The 8,037-nt window shown below is 43.0% G+C and overlaps 1 protein-coding gene across 3 annotated transcripts in view; it reads right to left on the bottom strand.

Moving 5' to 3' along the window:
- ING2 (inhibitor of growth family member 2) overlaps window positions 1-8,037 on the bottom strand; it is a 98,204-nt gene that overhangs the window by 1,290 nt on the left and 88,877 nt on the right. The window contains exon 3 of one of the 3 annotated variants that reach the window (XR_006201433.1): window positions 1,533-1,706. The exons of the other annotated variants lie outside the window; for them this stretch is intronic. The gene's annotated coding sequence lies outside the window, so the exon portion shown is untranslated. Of the gene's footprint in view, window positions 1-1,532; window positions 1,707-8,037 lie in introns of those variants that run through there. 3 annotated transcript variants of the gene reach the window in all.

The following is an 8,037-nucleotide window of genomic DNA, read 5'->3' as shown; positions in this document are numbered from 1 at the left end:
CCACCGTCCAGAGACCTCTGAAGAAGCTGCACACCTAGAGTGCTTGAAATGTACAGGCGTAGTCAGAAGCCACAGTACCCGGAAACAGGATGTTGTGACAGCAGGGAATTTGAGGGAATGAGGACTTCGAGGACGTATTGATCAGACAGAGACTCTTACATGTTAAGAGGAATTAAATCAGGATTGAGAAACTATTAAGGCTCGTCAAACAGATTTGAAAAAGAGCCAAATAGAGCTTCTCGGAAAGTGAAAACAGAATTAAAGTTACAGATGAAGACTAGTACTGCTTGCAAAGTGCGCTTCGGCAAATGTGAAGTATAAATATCCTTTGGAACAAAAGCGGTACTCAGTTGCGTTGTTGGGTTTTGTCTCGTTTTGATCGTAACATTAGAATCTGTCTCCACATCATTGGGGTCATGAGTTCGAGCCCCACATTAAGCTCTGGGCTGGACAGGAAGCCTGCTTAAAAATTAACAACAACGACAACAACAACAACAACAATAATAATAATAAATTTAAAAATCAAGCAGTGTAAAAACAGATTTGTTTTGTCATCAGATATTCCACAGAGTAAAAACAGAAAAGAGGCATTATCTGGTAGGGATTACTTGGTAATGCATAACTCTAAATTTCAGTGTTTCCAATTAGGTGACAAAATAGTAAGGAATTTTGTGACCTAAGGTATTTTTCAAACTGCAGTTTGCAATCCATTTACTGAAGAAACTGATTGAGGGTCTTTACCCGCCATTTTCCTAATGGAATAGAAGAGAAGAGAATGCAACAGAAAATACCAGTGTATGTGTGTGTGTGTGTGTGTGTGTGTGTGTGTGTGTGTGTGTGTGTACATATATACATATATGTGTACACATATGTATATATGTACACACACACACTGGTATTTTCTGTTGCATTCTCTTCTATTCCACATATATGTACATATATGTATATTTCTATATACATATATGTATATACACACACACAAGGGTATTTGAGTGAGTGTGACAGTTGTTTGGGTTTGGGGTATATATGTGTGAGTACCAGGTAAAATGTATTTCTTAAAGTGAGTCATGGCAAAAAAAAAAGTATGAAAGTCACTGATCAGCGCATACAAAATATGGGACAGATTTTATATGAAGATTTATAATTAAGTAAGCAAATAATAAAGTAAGATGCTAACCATACAGCAAACTGGGGGAGAAGTATGCAGGACTTGCCTATAATGTTAGCAAATTTTTTAAAAACCTAAAATCAGTTTCAGATTCAAAAATACATTTACTATGGTGCACACCAGTCCCTCCAGCCCTGGGACCATTCCAGGAGCTGCCCTGTCGGGAGTTCTAGGGCCCAGTCTTTTATAGGCTTAATGCTTCCATCTTTCTTTCTTTCTTTCTTTCTTTTTCTTTCTTTCTTTCTTTTCTTTCTTTTCTTTCTTTCTTTCTTTTCTTTCTTTCTCTTTCTTTCTCTTTCTTTTCTTTCTTTTCTTTTCTTTCGTTCTTTCTTTCTTTCTTTCTTTCTTTCTCATTCAGAAATCTTGTTGAAAACTTTTCAATACTTGTTTTTTAAACTCGAGTCTAGCTGACACGCAATGTGGCGTTATTTTCAGAGGTACCGCCTAGTAATTCCACACTGTCCGCGAAGCTGGCTCAGCACGATGGTGACATGACAACTTTTGAGCTGAAGAACTTGCATGAGGAGCTGAAGAGCACCTGTAAGAGCGAGTGCCTGAATCGGGGGTAAATAACGGCTTTCATTTCTCACTGATAACCAAACATAAGGAAATTAGTTCTAAGTTTCCCACCATTTCTAGAGGAATAATCATTTTCTTCCTGGGTTTCCCGTCTAAATCTAGTCTCTAAAACAGATTGTTGTAGGGGCGCTTGGGTGGCTCAGCCGGTTGAGTGTCCAACTCTTAGTTTTGGCTCAGGTCATGATCTCATGGTTTGTGAGTTCGAGCCCCACATCCGGTTCTGTGCTGACAGTGCAGAGCCTGCTTGGGATTCTCTGTCTCCCTCTCTCTGCCTCTCTCTCTCTTTCTTTTTTTTTTTTTCTTTTTAAAAATTTTTTTGTTTTAACATTTAGTCATTTTTTGAGAGACAGAGACAGAGCGTGAGTAGGGGAGGGGCAGAGAGAGAGGGAGACACAGAATCCGATGCAGGCTTCAGGCTCCGAGCTGTCTGCACAGAGCCCGACGTGGGGCTCAAACTCACGGACCATGAGATCTTGACCTGAGCCGAAGTCGAATACTTAACCGACTGAGCCACCCAGGCGCCCCGTCTCTCTCCTTCTGTCTCAAAAATAAATAAATAAACATTTAAAAAATTTTTAAAAATAAAATAAATTGTTGTAATAGGCTGATGGTGGTGATAACACAGACAGGAAACATCTCCCTCCCCACCTCCCCCAGCGCCCATTTTCCCCTGTTGTTGCTGCTGGCACTTGAGAAGTTCTAAGTAACCTTGTGTACCTCTCTGCGGCCTTCTGGAGCTATCATTTTCTGTGGCTTCCACAAAGATTTGGCCTGTTGGGACACTATTCTTGGTATTTTAAGTAATAAGCAATCTCTGTATCTAGTTTTGTCCTTTTGCTAATTAAGGAGAATGCAATTTATAAAAGGAAACTTCTGGGGTGCCTGGGGGCCTCAGTCAGTTAAGCATCTGACTCTTGGTTTCCGCTCAGGTCATGAAGTCACAGTTGGTGAGTTCAAGTCCCGCATCCAGCTCTGTTCTGACAGAACAGAGCCTGCCTGGGATTCTCTCTCTCTGCCCCTCCTCCACTCCCTCCCTGTCTCTCAAAATAAATAGGTAAAGTTTAAAATATATACATATAGGGGCACCTGGGTGGCTCAGTCAGTTAAGCGTCTAACTTCAGCTCAGGTCATGATCCCACAGTTCGTGGGTTCAAGCCCCGCGCCATGATCTAGAACCTGCTTCAGATTCTGCCTCTCTCTCTCGGTCCCTCCCCGACTTGTGTGCTCGCTTTCTCTCTCTCTCTCTCTCAAAAATAAATAAAACATTAAAAATATTTTAATTAAAAAATACATATATGTATATATAATGGAAACTTCACAAGGACAAAAACACAAATGAAAACATTTTTTTTTCTTATTAAGTGGCTAGAAATTAACCTTGAAAATTCTCATATGATGACAGTTTTTGGAGTACAGAAAGGTGAGGAGATTTAACGTGTGCAATTGCAGGAAAAGTCTGACCACGCGCTCCCGTGAGCTCCCGCACTGCATGTCTCCTGCCCGGGGTGCGAGGTGAGGCTCCGGGCTTTTCCACAGGGCAATGGGTGTCCTGAGTCACTTACTACCCACCTTGTTTGTGAAGGAACACACTAGGTTTGGACCCCGGACCCTGGGAAATGTCAGTCCCTCAGGTGTCACTTTATCAGCTCCTATGTTCTTTTCACCATCTGTTTTGTATCCTTAAAAATCATACCTGGGATTTTTGGGACGCCTGGGTGGCTCAGTCAGTTAAGTGTCTGACTTCGGCTCAGGTCACGATCTCGCGGTCCGTGAGTTCAAGCCCCGCGTCGGGCTCTGTGCTGACGGCTCAGAGCCTGGATCCTCTTCAGATTCTGTGTCTTTCTCTCTCTCTCTCTCTGCCCCTCCCCCACTCACACTCTGTCTCTGTCTCTCAAAAATAAACATTAAAAACATTTTTAAGAAATCACACCTGTTTCAAACTCTACCCAATAATATGATTTTTTTAACACGAAAGTGAAAGAAATTAAAAACGGTTGAAACCTTTCTCTCCTTTGTTTCTGTATCTCTGAAGATCACAAAATCTAGAGAATTTGCCGGTTTGACATGTCACTTGCTAAGTGCTGAATACACTAACTAAATATTCCTTACCTTGCAGGGGCTGCTCAAAGATAAAAATGTAAATCGATGGGTGTTATTTAAAATCATGATGACTGAGAAATTGTGGAGTTTGGCTACAAGAATGTCCATCCATCTGCTAACAGAAAAGCTCAACTCCCACCACGTGCTGGCAAATGCCATCTGTTACGATTTTCCCTTCGTTTCTATATTTTTCTGTTGTATGTCAGTGTTTTAAAATCCTTTATTAATTTTTTTTTTATTTTTATCAATGTCACACGCATATTTTGAGAAGTCAAATTGTTCCACAAGGCGTTTAATGTAAAAGTCAACTTTCCCTGCCGCACCCCCGCAACCCCAGTTCCCACCCCACGTAAGTACCTGCTTTCAATGATTTGTGACTTAAACTGGCCCACAAGACCCTGGTCCGTGACCTGCTGCTGTTGTAACCTCAGCTCCAAGACTCTCCACCACGTTCCTGCCTTAGGGCCTTTGCTCCGGCTCTTGGCTGTGCCTGGGACTCTTTCCCTCTAATAATCACGTGGTGAACTCATTCACCTGCAGATCTGTGCTCCAAGTCTGGTTTTGTTTTTGTTTTTTTTTGTTTGTTTGTTTTTTTGCTTTGAGTGAGGCAAAAAGCTTCCAGAGGGGTCTTCCCCTCCCCCCCCCCAGCTTTATTGAGATATAATTGACACGTAACATTGCGGAAGTTTTAAGTGTACAACATGATGATGTAATACACTTAACCTGGTGCAAAATGATAACCACAGTACGACCAGTCAACACCCCCACCAACACACATAATTATCTTTGTGTGTGGGGTGAGAACATTCAGGATCTACGCTCTCAGCAACTTTCAAGTATTTAATACGGTATTATTAACCATAGTCGCCATGCTGGACCTCAGGTCCCCGGAACCCGCTCATCTTCTAGCTGGAAGTTTGTACCCTCTGACCAGCACCCCCACATCCCCACCCCCACCCCCGTAACCACCAGTCTACTTTCTGTTTCCGTGAGGTCGGCTCTTTTAGGTTCCACCTCCAAGTGAGATCACACACTCCTTGCTTTTCTCTGTCTGACTTCTCCCACTTCATGGAACGTCCTCCGTCCGGGTCAATCCATGTTGTCACAAATGACGGGATTTCCTTTTTCGTGGGTAAGTAGTATTCCACTGCTGCACAGAGAGTTTTGAACAGAGGAGTGGGGCGATCTGACTTAGGTTTGAACGGTTTGTTCTGGCTTCTGGGTTGAAAAGAGATGGAAGGAAGGCAGGGAGACCGGTTCGGAAACTATGGCGGAAGTGTGGGTGGAAAATGGTGACAGCATGAACTGGCAGGAAGTGTGTGAGCAGTGGTCAGTTCCTGGATATATATTGAAGGAACCACTGCCAGGATTTGCTGTTGGATGGGATGAAGGCTGTGGGAGAGACAGACGTGCATCAAAAATGACCCCTCTTAAGTTTTTGGGCTGAGCAATTGCAATCAACCCATCGATCAATAAAATTGATAGAGATATTAATTCTTTTAAAATTATTCTATAAATTTCAGGTGATCCCAGTGATATTGCAACTGGACTTTTTTAAAGAAAGAAACAAACTTATTTTGAGGTCCTTACGGAAAACCAAGCATACAAGAACGGCCAGAAGGTACATTGAAAAAGAAGGGTAATAAAGTGAGATTAGTTCTACCAGTTAAGCATCTTTCAAGCAACAGGAAATAAATCAGTAAGGAGGCGGCATCTGCTCCTGTCAGTGACATGAAGCAGACTCCAGAAATAGACCTACACACATAGAAGAACTGAATGTATGATAGGTCTGTAGAAAATATAATTTCTCCAATAGATGGCATTAGGACAACTAGACAGCCACCTACGGGGAAGAAAGGGAAAAGCATTTCTTCTTCTTTTTTTAAATGTGTATTTATTTTTGAAAGAGAGAGAGAGAGACAGAGCATGAGCAGGGGAGAGGCAGAGAGAGAGGGAGACACAGAATCTGAAGCAGGCTCCAGTCTCTGAGCTGTTGGCACACAGCCCGATGGGAGGCTCGAACCCACGAACCGTGAGATCATGACCTGAGCTGAAGTCGGACACTTAACTGACTGAGCCACCCAGGCACCCCATGGGAAAGCATTTAAAAAAAATTTTTTTTAATGTTTATTTATTTTTGATAGAGCACAAGCAGGGGAGGGACAGAGAGAGAGGGAGACACAGAATCTGAAGCAGGCTCTAGGCTCTGAGCTGTCAGCACAAAGCCCGATGTGGGGCTCGAACTCATGAGCTGTGAGATCATGACCTGAGCCAAAGTTGGACACCCAACCGATTGAGCCACCCAGATGCCCTGGGAAAAGCATTTCTATCTCACATTTCACATCTCAGTAACTTCTAGATACATCAAGAAAAAAGAACAGGTTGAAGATTCTTAAATGCGTCATTTCAGAATGAGATGGCCTTTTGTAAATAAGACACAAAAATCTAAAGCCATAAGAAAATGCTAAGTAAAAGTGAAAACATTCTACATAGAAAAATTCCCATAAGGAAGATAACTGACTTTATCTTTCTTTTGAAAGAAACATTTATTTTTGAAAGAAAAATTGCTTTCAATATGCATATATGTGTATCTAAAGTTCTTAGAAGTTATCAAGAAGAAACATAATAGAAAAAGAAGCAAAGAATGTGACAGGTTTTTTTTTTGTTGTTTTTTGTTTTGTTTTGTTTTTTTTAGAGAGAGTACAAGTGGGGGAGGGCAGAGAGAGAGGGAGACACAGAATCCGAAACAGGCTCCAGGTTCCGAGCTGTCATCAGAGAGCCCAACGCAGGGCTCGAACTCACAAACTGGGAGATCCTGACCTGAGCCGAAGTCAGACGCTCAACCCAGGCGCCCCTGTGACAGGTGTTTTAATGTTTATTTTCATTTTTGAGAGAGAGAGAGAGAAAGTACAAGTGGGAGAGGGGCAGAGACAGAGGGAGACAGAGGATCTGAAATCGAGCTCTGTGCTGAAACAACAGTGAGCCCTATGTGGGGCTTGAACTCATGAACCATGAAGTCATGACCTGAACCAAAGTCAGATGCTCAACTGACTGAGCCACCCAGGTGCCCCAGAAAGTGACAGTTTGAGGAAAGGCGATATCAACGACTGGGGAAATGATGTGAACTCTTAGAACAAGAGCTATCAAAACTTCAGTGAGATTCTCTTTTTCTTCTATGAGGTTGGCAAAGACTGAAAAGTCTGGTAACACCATTTTCAAAGGCGTGAGGGACAGGTTCTCTCTTCCAAAGCTCTCTGAGTAAATCAATACAACCTTCATGAAAGACAACCCAGCAACATCTGTCACAATCACCAAAGCCTTTGGCCCAGAAATTCCACTTCGAGAAATCGTTCCCTCTTCCACACCTGTCTGTGTGCACGACGATCCATGTGCACGGATAGCGGCCTGTACTCTTACTTGCCCCTGACCGGCATCGGTATCTTCGGGCGCGCCCCGACTGAAAGGCACCAGGGAAGATCCGGGGTCAGTCAGGGGCTGTGACAAGAGCACCCGTCCCGGAATCAGCCTTCCGCGCCATGTGTGTGAATGGAAGGAAGTGACCTCTCCCGGCCTCGACTTCAGCGATAAGGAGACCGGGGCTCTTCCCTGGACAAGAATAATAGTACCTTGAATTGCCAGGTTGTTGGGAAAATGAGAGAAAGTGTCCGCCAAGAGCCTGATGGTGCAATGGGGACAGAGCAGGAAGTAAGTGCTAGCTACTGGATCGTTGGTTTTTTTTTTAATTTTTTTAACGTTTATTTATTTTTAAGAGAGAGAGAGGAGCAGAGAGAGGGGCGCAGAGGATCTGAAGCGGGCTTTGCACTGACAGCAGCGAGCCCAACGTGGGGCTCGGACTCTCCAACTGCGGAGTTCGTGAGCCGAGCCGAAGTCAGACACTCAACTGACTGAGCCACCCAGGTGCCCCGCTGTTTTTGTAAATAAATATCCTTGTCCCCTCTGTTCTTTAAATCCGATGTCCCTGAGTGTCAACATCAGGTGCTTTTTAGCTTTTTTTAGTTTGTAATCTTAGCTATCTGTCATTCCACTCTAAGTAACTAAAATAGAGAAAAATGCATTTCCTAAACCTGTGTTGTTCATACTGGTGCATAACCTGTTAGCGGATGTAAATTCAATTTAGTGGGCTTTTAGCAGCATTTTATAAAAAAATGAACAGAGTAGAATAAAAAAAG

Source organism: Panthera leo, chromosome B1 (genome assembly GCF_018350215.1).
Source record: "Panthera leo isolate Ple1 chromosome B1, P.leo_Ple1_pat1.1, whole genome shotgun sequence".
NCBI lineage: Eukaryota > Metazoa > Chordata > Mammalia > Carnivora > Felidae > Panthera > Panthera leo.
Note: the sequence above shows the minus strand (reverse complement) of the source record. Positions and strands in the feature narration are given on the sequence as shown.